This window comes from Podarcis raffonei, chromosome 3 (assembly GCF_027172205.1).
Source record: "Podarcis raffonei isolate rPodRaf1 chromosome 3, rPodRaf1.pri, whole genome shotgun sequence".
Classification (NCBI taxonomy): Eukaryota; Metazoa; Chordata; class Lepidosauria; order Squamata; family Lacertidae; genus Podarcis; species Podarcis raffonei.
Genome location: NC_070604.1, coordinates 107,243,329 through 107,256,267, shown reverse-complemented (window position 1 = coordinate 107,256,267; position 12,939 = coordinate 107,243,329). Strand labels below are relative to the sequence as shown.

The 12,939-nt window shown below is 41.9% G+C and overlaps 1 protein-coding gene across 3 annotated transcripts in view; it reads left to right on the top strand.

The window, feature by feature from the left end:
- The window catches only part of BCL2L11 (BCL2 like 11), a 94,609-nt gene that overhangs the window by 5,499 nt on the left and 76,171 nt on the right, over positions 1 to 12,939 (top strand). For 2 of the 3 annotated variants that reach the window (XM_053383481.1, XM_053383476.1), the window contains exon 2: positions 2,966 to 4,237. The exons of the other annotated variant lie outside the window; for it this stretch is intronic. The gene's annotated coding sequence lies outside the window, so the exon portion shown is untranslated. The remainder of the gene's footprint in view (positions 1 to 2,965; positions 4,238 to 12,939) is intronic. 3 annotated transcript variants of the gene reach the window in all.

The window sequence follows — 12,939 nt, the reverse complement described above, 5'->3', positions numbered from 1 at the left end:
TACTATGAAGCGGCAGCTTTCTGCTGGCTAAAAGAATGGCTGCTTCTTGAAAACACAGACATTTTGGATCTGGAAGGATTTAACAATATTTTTGGGTGGCATGCATATTTGTGGTATGACAAGGTTAAAGCGCATAAAAGTTTCAAAAACCATATTGTCAGAAAAGCACTGCTGAATGTCTGGGTTAAATATAAGGACTTGCTGGAAAATAAGACTCCAAGATGGTTATCACCAATGGAAGCTAAGGCAGTTAAAAAGCTAAATATGGAGTCGAAATGGCCAAGATATTGGGAAATTTTGGAAAAGGAAGGGGACAAACTGAGATTGCAGAGTTTTGAAAAATTAAAAGGGAAGGTGAGAGATTGGTTACATTATCACCAAATAAATGAAGTGTTTAAACTAGACAGAAAAATAGGCTTCCAGGTGGAAAAATCAAAATTAGAGACTGAACTGTTAGAATCCAGTACTAAGAATTTGTCAAAAATGTATGATCTTCCGGCAATCTTAATTCCAGCTTGGGATTCATCCAGCCCAGCCTTTCACATGATGAATTCTGCATATAAGTTAAATAAGCAGGGAGACAATATACAGCCTTGTCGTACTCCTTTCCCAATTTTGAACCAATCAGTTGTTCCATATCCAGTTCTAACTGTAGCTTCTTGTCCCACATAGAGATTTCTCAGGAGACAGATGAGGTGATCAGGCACTCCCATTTCTTTAAGAACTTGCCATAGTTTGCTGTGGTCGACACAGTCAAAGGCTTTTGCATAGTCAATGAAGCAGAAGTAGATGTCTTTCTGGAACTCTCTAGCTTTCTCCATAATCCAGCGCATGTTTGCAATTTGATCTCTGCCTCTTCTAAATCCAGCTTGCACTTCTGGGAGTTCTCGATCCACATACTGCTTGAGCCTTCCTTGTAGAATTTTAAGCATAACCTTGCTAGCATGTGAAATGAGTGCAATTGTGCGGTAGTTGGAGCATTCTTTGGCACTGCCCTTCTTTGGGATTGGGATGTAGACTGATCTTCTCCAATCTTCTGGCCACTGCTGAGTTTTCCAAATTTGCTGGCATATTGAGTGTAGCACCTTAACAGCATCATCTTTTAAAATTTTAAATAGTTCAGCTGGAATACCATCACTTCCACTGGCCTTGTTATTTGCAGTGCTTTCTAAGGCCCATTTGACTTCACTTTCCAGGATGTCTGGCTCAAGGTCAGCAGCCACACTACCTGGGGTGTACCAGACATCCATATCTTTCTGGTATAATTCCTCTGTGTATTCTTGCCACCTCTTCTTGATGTCTTCTGCTTCTGTTAGGTCCTTACCACTTTTGTCCTTTATTATGGTAATCTTTGTATGAAATGTTCCTTTCATATCTCCAATTTTCTTGAACAGATCTCTGGTTCTTCCCATTCTGTTGTTTTCCTCTATTTGTTTGCATTGCTCGTTTAAGAAGACCTTCTTGTCTCTCCTTGCTATTCTTTGGAAATCTGCATTCAATTTCCTGTATCTTTCACTATCTCCCTCGCATTTTGCTTGCCTTCTCTACTCCGCTATTTGTAAGGCCTCGTTGGACAGCCACCTTGCTTTCTTGCATTTCCTTTTCATTGGGATGGTTTTCGTTGCTGCCTCCTGTACAATGTTACGAGCCTCCATCCATAGTTCTTCAGGCACTCTGTCCACCAAATCTAAATCCTTAAACCTGTTCCTCACTTCCACTGTGTATTCATAAGGGATTTGACTTAGATTGTATCTTACCGGCCCAGTGGTTTTTCCTACTTTCTTCAGTTTAAGCTTGAATTTTGCTATAAGAAGCTGATGATCTGAGCCACAGTCAGCTCCAGGTCTTGTTTTTGCTGACTGTATAGCGCTTCTCCATCTTTGGCTGCAGAGAATATAATCAATCTGATTTCGATGCTGCCCATCTGGTGATGTCCATGTGTAGAGTCGTCTCTTGTGTTGTTGGAAAAGCGTGTTTGTGATGACCAGCTTGTTCTCTTGACAGAATTCTATTAGCCTTTGCCCTGCTTCGTTTTGATCTCCAAGGCCAAACTTGCCAGTTGTTCCTTTTATCTCTTGATTCCCTACTTTAGCATTCCAATCCCCTATAATGAGAAGAACATCCTTCTTTGGTGTCACTTCTATAAGGTGTTGTAAGTCTTCATAGAATTGGTCAATTTCAGTTTCTTCAGCGCCAGTAGTTGGTGCATAAACTTGGATTACTGTGATGTTAAAAGGTCTGCCTTGGATTCGTATCGAGATCATTCTATCATTTTTGAGATTGCATCCCAGTACAGCTTTCGCCACTCTTTTGTTGACTATGAGGGCCACTCCATTTCTTTTACGGGTTTCTTGCCCACAGTAGTAGATGTGATGGTCATCCGAACTGAATTCGCCCATTCCCGTCCATTTTAGTTCACTGATGCCCAGGATGTCAATATTTATTCTTGCCATCTCATTTTTGACCACCTCCAACTTACCCAGGTTCATGGTTCTTACATTCCAGGTTCCTATGCAATATTTTTCTTTACAGCATTGGACTTTCCTTTCGCTTCCAGGCATATCCGCAACTGAGCGTCCTTTCGGCTTTGGCCCAGCCGCTTCATCAGCTCTGGATCTACTTGTACTTGCCCTCCGCTCTTCCCCAGTAGCATGTTGGACGCCTTCCGACCTGAGGGGCTCATCTTCCAGCGTCATAACTTTTATATGCCTGTTGTCTTTGTCCATGGAGTTTTCTTGGCAAGGATACTGGAGTCGCTTGCCGGTTCCTCCTCCAGGTGGATCACGTTTGGTCAAAACTCTCCACTATGACCTGTTCATCTTGTGTGCCCTGCTCGGCGTAGTTCATAGCTTCTCTGAGTTCTTCAAGCCCCTTCGCCACGGCAAGGCAGTGATCCATGAAGGGGTGTTGTTGTGAAAGTAAAGATACATGTTTTTAATAAACTAAAAACCCAAAACATTTACAGGACGACCAAGATCAGCTGCCTCACACTGTTTAATGGTCAGGCCTACCTTGGAAACTAGGGAAATAAGGCTGCAGTCCTTATGAAGGCAGCGGGAGAAGAAGACAGGCAAGTGCTCTTTTAAGTGTTAGTGAGATAATTTGCAGTGCTCAGTGTTTTCAAGTGCAATTTGATCACATACTGGCAAATTCAGGTTGTACAATCGAAGCTGATTTGGACATCTTGGCCAACAAGATGAACACTTAGGCCACACTACATTCCTTAGTTTTTGTTGCTGATATTGCTGTTTGTTTTATTTTTTTGATAATTATGTATCAATAGTCTCTCATTTTCTCACACAAGTTCAAATTTCCTTCATTTCCACAAGAGGGTGGCAAACAATAAGTTTTTCAAAAATGCCTCATTGCAGGCCTCTATTCTTTTCTTAAGCTTAGACAAAGTTCATTCTGCGGGTGAAGCTTGACTTCAGTTACTGATGGTTCCTAATAACTAGGTGTGCCTTTTTCATTTTGCAAGCTTAAAAAAAAAGCTTTCTTCAATAGTGTCACCTAGAAGGGTAGCCACACTAGTCTGTTGCAGCAAAACAAGTAGTATTTAGATACCTTGCAGCACATCCTACTCATATCTACTCAGAGGTTTGCCCCACTGAATTAATTGGGACTTGTACCTAGATAAGTGTTAAAAAGAGTAACAGAGTTTTTATGACATAAACAGTTCATGACTGGAGTCCACTTCATTAGACTTTTGGAATGTTGTCCTTATTTAAGACTCTGCAACAAAATGTTGCAGTGTTGAATACAAGTGTTCAGGTCTCCAAAAATTCCATTCCTCATACTCTCTTATTTTCTGTCCTCACTCACACAGTCAGCTAGCAGTTTATGCCCATAGAGGATACCCAGTCCTCATTTTGCTGTGTCATCCCCCACCCATACTTTTTCGGTGTTATTGGACAGGTATGTGTGGCCACTTTTGTTTCACCAAGATTGGTACCCGGAGTATTAAGATTGCCTTTAGGATATACGATAATAGGTGTTTGAACAGGGATGATGCTGCTTGCTTGCCTGAAAACAGGATGGAGGTGTATTTGTATGTTTGTAGAAACGTCTGTCTTTTTGAATGGCTGGGGTGTAATCTGCTGTACAAAGGGCAGAGTCACATCCATTATTCTAGCCTCCTTTGCATCCTGCCCTACCCAGGGAAGCCTCAGACTGAAAAAGATTCCACAACACTTATCTGCTCAGAAGCAAGTCTTACCAAGCTCAGTGGGATTTCCAGGTAAGTATGTATAGGACTGCTGCCTAAATCTTTCACAACAGAATTAACTGGTGATAGCATGATTACTATAGCATTTTTGTTTAACAAGGCGGTATGATGGTTGTGCTGTAAGAAACCGAGGACTTACTAAGAGAAACTGCTTTTGCTTTCCCAATTTACCTCATCATAGCAGGAGAGGATTCCATTGTGTACCCATTTAATTGAAGACTGATCATAAAACTATAGAGGCCAGAATCCAGCTGTACATTATCACATTGTAATATAAACTTTTTTGTAAGATTAGCAGTTGTTAATACAGGTGCAAGTCAACATTCTGACAGTAACTAGCCCACAGCCCAAGAGCTTAATGTGTGAACAGAGCATGATATACCGTAAATTGCAAACACTTTTTAAAAACGTTGACATCCCTTTCTTTTACATTGCACTGTTATATTATATGACCCAATTCTTTATACTGAAATTTTATTTTTACCACGTTTAATTCAGTGGGCGCATTCAGTTCCTCATGATAGTATTACTGTATTTGCTGTTGCATATTATGATTCTATCCTAGTTCATGCATTTTATTTCACTATCAGTTAAAGCTGTTAAAAAGGTTGCACAGTTAATCAACTTGCACAGCCAGAGCCTATGGATGTTTCCTCAGAAGTAAGTTCCACTGAGTTCGATGGGGCTTGCTCCCAAGTAAGTGCATAGGATTGCAGTCTCAAAATTCTCAAGTGGTTTGATAGCCCTAGTAGCAATACCTTGATAGAAAGAAATGTTCAGTCCATTAAATCTGTCTAGCATAGCATTTTGGTTGCTTTGTTTAAACTAGCCATCCCGGGCCATCCCTACCATTTGGTAGACAGTAGCAGCTGCTCTTGAGTATCATGTTAGTAAGTCCAATATAATATTGTTGTATTTATACTCCCAGAGAGAGGCTCTTGTGGGATTTTCTGTTTCAGGTGCCAAACTAACTTGATTACAGTACCCCATGACTTGGGGAGAGGGACACAGTTTGGTATTCTGCCTTAGGCAGAAAACTGTCTTGGATCAGCCCTGAAGTTAGTTTAGTGTGTATGTTCGTGTTGTTTAAAAATGCCTTGTAAATCACCTTGAAGGCCTGTCTTGGTAGAACCTTTTTATTTTTTAGAATAAATAAATATGTATCTTGCCTGATACTTTTATTTGGAATCACATTTGTGTTTTAAATGAAGTTCGTGTGATTTATGGGAACCACTAACTGCATCTGGTACTCTTCTCGACATTTTCTGGCAAATTAATCTCAGATTACTCTTTAGTGCAATCAGGTGTTGCCTATACAGCAAGGCGGACTTCTTTTCATATGGAAGTTCTTCAGACTTGATACGAAACATCTGGGTGCCCAGTAGGCTGTGCCAAGATTGACAGTGGAGCCGATGATCTGCTAGAGAAAAACTGTTTTTCGTAGCTGACAAAAACACACACACACATTTTCTGTTTTGCCAATGCAGAAAAGAAGAAAAAGAATATTTACTTTGTGCTTCACTCATCCAAGTCCTGGCCAGGCAGATGCTTATGAGAACTCTTTGCCTCCCTCCTTGCGAAGAAGCATCTCTTAATATTGTCAACACTTCAGAACGCTTTAAGCGTAAATAGGTGTCGGGTGAACAGTTCGGCATATAGCTGTACCATGTTGTGTGCCTTGAGGAAATGGCTGGAGTGCTGCAAAAGAGGTTAACTTGGCATACGTGGTTCCACCCACTTTCATCCTAATAACAACAACAACAACAACAACAACAACAACAACAACAACAACAATAATAATTTTTAAGATACCTCGCCCATCTGGCCTGGCCTCCCCGGCCACTCTGGGCAGCTCCCAGCAGAACATTAAAAACACGATAAAACATCAAACATTAAAAACTTCCCTAAACAGGGCTGCCTTCAGATGTTTTCTAAAAGTCAGATACAGTGGACACTCTGGTTGCGAACGTGATCTGTGTGGGCTGCACGTTCGCAACCCGCAGCGTTTGCAACCCGCAGCGGCATGTCTGCGCACATGCGGATTGCGATTCGGTGCTTCTGCGCATGTGCAAAGAGCGATTTAGCACTTCTGCGCATGTGCGACCCCCAAAACCCAGAAGTAACCTGTTCCAGTACTTCCGGTTTTCGGCGGGTCTGTAACCCAAAAAAAAGCAACCTGAAGCATCTGTAACCCAAGGTATGACTGTAGTTGTTGTTTTCCTTGATATCTGATGGGAGGGTTTTGCACAGGGCGGGTGCCACTACCGAGAAGGCCCTCTGCCTGGTTCCCTGTAACCTCACTTCTCGCCAGAAGACCCTTGGCACTAGACCCAGTGCCGGATTTACATATAAGCTAAACAAGCTATTTCCAAAATATGAGATAAAAAACAAATAAAATAAAACCTACATACAGCAACAGTGTTTTGTGTTGTGTGGGCTCCTGTCATTAAGTAATGGACCCGACCCTGCCTGCTCACCTGCTCCCTAAAATAGCACAGGTTTACTCATTTCTATATATAGGGTGCCTACATTCTGCTATTTATAAGTAGTTTGCATCATATATTTACACCTAGTATTATTTCATGTTATAGCAAGTTTCTAGAGACTAGACTATGAGTCTTTGTAAATTGTGCTTCTAAAGGAACTTTAGTTATTGCCAAATGCCAATGTGTTTGCATTATTAAGTTTGTTATGAATAAAAAAATCATTTTAAGTTAGAGCTTAATAATTATTTCACTATTGATATACTTCTTAATTGTATTTCAGTTCAACCATTACTTTGATAAAATAAATATTTTGTTATGTGCAAATGGCTTTAGATACCTATTAGGTCTATAAATTAGGTAGGGTCTTAGCAGTCTGTGAGATAGGCTAAGTTTGCAGATGGAGACTCTCCTAGCATGCTTCAGGGCTCAGTGGTGGACTTGAACATAAGGTAACGGTAAAGGGACCCCTTACCGTTAGGTCCAGTCGCAGACGACTCTGGGGTCGTGGCGCTCATCTCGCTTTATTGGCAGAGGGAGCCGGCGTACAGCTTCCGGGTCATGTGGCCAGCATGACTAAGCCGCTTATGGCCAACTAGAGCAGCGGACGGAAACGCCGTTTACCTTCCCACTGGAGTGGTACCTATTTATCTACTTGCACTTTGACATGCTTTCGAACTGCTAGGTTGGCAGGAGCAGGGACCGAGCAATGGGAGCTCACCCCGTCACGGGGATTCAAACCGCCGACCTTCTGATCGGCAAGTCCTAGGCTCTGTGGTTTAACCCACAGCGCCACTCGCGCCCCAGGACTTGAACATAGGTCTCCCTAAACCAAACCAGCATTCTAACCACGACTCCATGCTGCCTTATAATTGTACCGACTGTGAGACCTTACCCACAGGATGGTCTACTCTGCACGTACATAACCCAATATACTTAATCAGGCGTGGGGAGCCACAGACCCAAGTGTCTTCTGCCTAGCCTGCAGGACTGCCTAAGCCACATCCCTCAGTGACCCTGCTCCACACCCTCCGCAGGTGCTTGGGCCGGGCAGGAAATGTGTCCTTGAAGTGTTTTAATGCCTCTTAGTTGGGGGCTGGAGGGAGGTTTGGGTGTGCAGAATCTTCTGGCTTTTGTGTGGCTGAAGTGTCGCCCACTGTAGAAAGGCAATGGTCCCATCCACTGCGCCACCTAGTTTCCCCTCAGGCACCATTGGAATATGGTTCCTGGAAGGTCGTCTGCAAGGGAATATGGCCGTGGGATGAAAGAGGTTCCCCGCTGTACCTCGGGTTACAGACGCTTCAGGTTACAGACTCCGCTAACCCAGAAATAGTACCTCAGGTCAAGAATTTGCTTCAGGATGAGAACAGAAATTGCACCGCAGCGGCAGCGGGAGGCCTAGCTAAAGTGGTACCTCAAGTTAAGAACAGTTTCAGGTTAAGAATGGACCTCCTGAACGAATTAAGTTCTTAACCTGAAGTACCACTGTAGCGAACTTATTGTCTGAGTGCAGAGCAGATCCGTATACAGTGGTACCTTGGTACTCAAACACCTTGGTTCCCAAACGCCAAAGTAAGTGTTCCGGTTTTCGAATGTTTTTCGGAAGCCAAACATCAGGTGCGGCTGTTGGCTATTGTTTCCATGGCGCCTGCACCAATCAGAAGCCACACCTTGGCTTTTGAACATTTCAGAGGTCAAACGGACTTCCAGAACGGATTCAGTTGTCGCTTTTGTTTTTGCTGTTTATTTTGCATTTTTGTTTTTGAGGGTTTTTCGGTTACTGGTAATTTGCTTTTGTGACTGTGTGGAACCCAGTTCAGCTACTGATTGATTGATTGTGTGACTGCGGAAATGGATAAAAGCCCCTCATCCGAACAATGACTGTCATCAGTGCAGGTAAGGAAAAAAGTTAATTTTAATTTTTATCATCTACAATACTGTCTTATTTATTCTATTTTTATTTTTTTTAATAAAAATTTTATTGACTTTTCAACATATATTATAAGACACTACAAACAACAAACACAAACAAACAAACATAAAAACATGTATAATTTCATAAATTTTTTCATGTACCCAATTTCAACGACTTCCCCATGCCTCCCTTTTCTGCATCCCTATTTTAAATTTTTTCAGCAACCCCTGATCTAAATTACTTATAAATTCCTTTCTTTAAACCCTTTTCTTTCCTCTTATCCAATCATTTATCTCTGCAAATCTGCTATGCTTTACTCATGACATTTTAACACTCACTAATTTTACAAGAATTTTTAAGATAAAATTTGAATTTCTTCCAATCTTCTTCCACCGTCTCTTTCCCTTGGTCACGGATTCTGCCCGTCATCTCTGCCAGTCCCATGTAGTCGATCACCTTCGTCTGCCACTCTTCCAGTGTGGGTAGTTCTTGTGTCTTCCAATACTTTGCTAGTAGAACTCTTGCTGCTGTTGTAGCATACATAAAAAACGTCCTATCTTTCTTTGACACCAATTGGCCTACCATGCCCAGGAGAAAAGCCTCTGGTTTCTTATAAAAGGTACACTTAAGCACCTTCTTAATTTCATTATAAATCATTTCCCAGAAGGCCTTAATCCTTGGGCACGTCCACCAAAGGTGATAGAAAGTACCTTCAGTTTCATTACATTTCCAGCATTTATTATTGGGCAAATGATAGATTTTTGCAAGCTTGACTGGGGTCATGTGCCACCTATAAATCATTTTCATAATATTCTCTCTTAGGGCATTACATGCCGTAAACTTCATTCCGGTGGTCCATAACTGTTCCCAGTCAGCAAACATAATATCATGTCCAATGTCCTGTGCCCATTTAATCATTGCTGATTTGACCGTTTCATCCTGTGTATTCCATTTCAACAGCAAGTTGTACATTCTTGACAAATTCTTACTGTCTTATTTATTCTATAGTACAGTACATTATTGCTTTCATTTTATAGATCAATGGTCTTGTTGGATAGTAAGATTCATGTTAAATTGCTGTTTTTAGAGGTTGTTTTTCAAAGTCTGGAACGGATTAATCTGTTTTGCATTACTTTCTATGGGAAAGTGCGCCTTGGTTTTGGAACACTTTGGTTTTAGAACGGACTTCCGGAACGGATTAACTTTGAGAACCAAGGTAACACTGTATAGTCAAATGACATCACACACACACGCACACACACAAAAGAGGGAGTTATCTTTACTTTATTTCATTTATTTATTAAATTTGTATACCGCCCTTAATCCGAAGATCACCGGGCAGTTCACGACATAAAAATACAAAGACACAAAATACATAATAAAGAAAAGAAAAGCAATAACCCCCTCCCACAAGAGGACCTCACCTCTTATTCCCATCAGTGCTAAGCTTGTAAGAGGCTTGAACTCTCCAAACCATTCTAGGAGAACCCACAAAGCTATCTTATTCAAATACGAACAAACTCGATACTAAGGCATAACATGTATGGACAACATAAGAATTCTAACCTATGGTTGGCCTACAGTAAGATTTCCCCACTTCTGTCCTTCCCTTCATTACGTTCCTCATTCTTTTAGATTTTAAGTGTCTTGGAACCAGGCACCTAACCTTTTATGAAGCACGAAAGGTGCATTGTTACATGTATATATTGATGGCGCTGCAATAATAGCAGCATCGGGCAACTATTTTAACTACACAACAGTTAATTGAACATGTGGAACATACCATTGTTAGTGAAATGGCTTTGGGAATCAGAGGCTTGTTGGAACCCCGAGAGTGAGAGAAGTACAAAATAAAAATTGGAATGTTCTGGAAGAGGGTCTTGGCGGCTGGGTTCCTGAGCAGGAGCACTCCAGACCGCAACATTTTGTTGCAGATTCTGTTTGTACCGTTCCATTGCTGAAACTTAGCAGGTCTGGCCCCTGCACGCTGCCTGTACAGGATACTTGCCTGGGAACCACATGGAAGCAGCTGAGAGTGGGGGAGTCTGAGCTCAATAAATACATTCCTGGTGGCCGTCTCCCTTTGTCTGGGAGTGATCATGCAGAAAAGCTCTAAAATAAAGGGTAGATGACCTCTCAAGTTTGCTTTATGTCTTACACTTTCCTGTGCGAACATTAATCTTTGTGCGGAAAAGGACATGTATTTTGCAATATGTGATGTTATGTTGTGGGGGGAATGAAGTGTATTTTTCATGGCAGCTATACAGATCAGGCAGACCGAGACGACGGGTGGGGAGAAAAGGTTTTTAAAAACGTGGCTTTGTTACGTCCTGAAGCTGTTTTGGGCCATTCTGAACTAATAGGATTGTAAATAAGTAAATATTTGAAGAAGTACTCAAGGTACTTAGAGATACGTATTTTTAAAACCTTGCAATGAGATCCCTTTGCTCAATTGGTTAATGATGCATTGGCTACGTTGACTAGAGTGAAATTTCACTTGAGTGCTAAGTCTTAAGGCATTAATGACAGGCATTGCTCTTTCGAAGCTCTGGCATATAACATGTTGCTATTTAAGAACAGAGATGTGTGAGATGGCATTTTCCATTTTTCATACAGGTGTCTTTCTGTTGTCACTGTTGAGTTTCCATCCCCTCAGCTCTGTCTGAAAGATTGTGAACTGTTATCTGCATGACAAGATGATGGAGGTTTCCCCAAAACTGCTCTTTTAGAGATAACACATCTCGGTGCTTCCACCTACACAGCAAAAAGAGATTTCCTGGGGTGTAGGTGTGTCTCTCACAGGGCTCCAACGCTTCTCTCTCTCGTACAAAGTCTATTCTTTTATACTGTATCTTATGTGCACACGCACACAAACTTCAGTTTCGCAAGAGAAAAGAAGAGCAAGGCTTCTTTTATCAGCTGACTGGTAGTGCTTTATCGTTTATACAAATAAAAGCAAAAATAGCAGAAGGGTCTTGCTGGCATTTGAAATCTTCTGGCTTACTAGAACTGACTTACTGTTTCTATATATTTTTTCTGTTCATAGATTTCTTTGGTTTGGTGCCTTTTGACGATTTTGATCTCTGGGTGTTTTCTGCTGTAGGTTTTGGTAACAGCAACCTGCTGTGTGCCTCTTGTCGGGCCCTGCGGAGGGATGTTCTGTAGAAAGAAAGAAAGAAACAACAACAAAAATTATTGGGTGGGGCGGGTGGGCGAAACTTCGGTTTCTAAATAGATCTCTTGTTATGGCTTAGTTTACGTTATTCGGTTTCCTGGTCAAAAGAGCTCCGCTGTAGATTCTGTGGGTGTTTTAGGGTGTAAGCGTGCATAGAAAGCGTGGGGAGAGCAAGGAATTGTATGACAAAGAGCAAGAACCTAAATACAAATAGAGCCACGTACATAAAGTTTATTTGATGAAATAAAATATTTTAATGCTTTACTGCAGTTTTACTGGTCCCTGCAGTCACAGCAGGTGCTGTGATTCCCCAGCAGTCTGACTTCACTCCATTGTCCCTCGAGACAGACAGGTGCCAACAACAACAACAAAACCCAGCAGTAAGATGATGAAAATAAAAATTGCTAGGGAAATGAGGTTCATCAGCAGATGAAAGCAGGAAAGGCATTTAGGACACGTCTGAGGAACCTGTGCCCCTCTGTATCTTGTTAGGCTTCCATCAGCACCGCCCAGCACAGCCAAATATTAAAGACGATGGGATTTGTAGTCTAGCAGCATTTGGAAGACCACAGGTCCCCCACCCTGATTGAGATGAGGCAGGACAACCAATCAGTCCACTCAGTCACCACCCACCTGACCTTGGACGGCAGGGTCACCTGGAAAAAGTTTCCGATTATGATCTTAACAGACAGGCAGATTTGCATGACCACAGGCTGCCCTTTAGTACAGAAGTGCATGTGGTGTTGCTCTAATGCTCTTTTCTTTATCTCTCTGTGATGCGCACATGGTGCTTTCTGCAGCCGCAGAGAACCATTAGGTCAGACTGAAAATGTGCAGGGCAGTAGCCAAAGGGTAAGTTTCAGCTCTCGGTGAAGTCCCGAGGGCTAGCAGGCTAAAATCCGAAGTGATGTGGAAATGACCTGTCCAGGCTCTTTAAACCAGCCAATAAACCTTTATTCCTTCCAGCTTAATGGAACACCATATTTATTTATGTTTATTAAACGATCAGACTTTTCCAGTGGTGAGAGCTCCCAGGCATGCTGCCAACCCGCCTTATGATAACACGGCAGCGAGCGGCCAGCAGTATTAAATACTTTCCTACACTGATAGCACGTTGTCAATTCATCCAGCGGTGGCATTA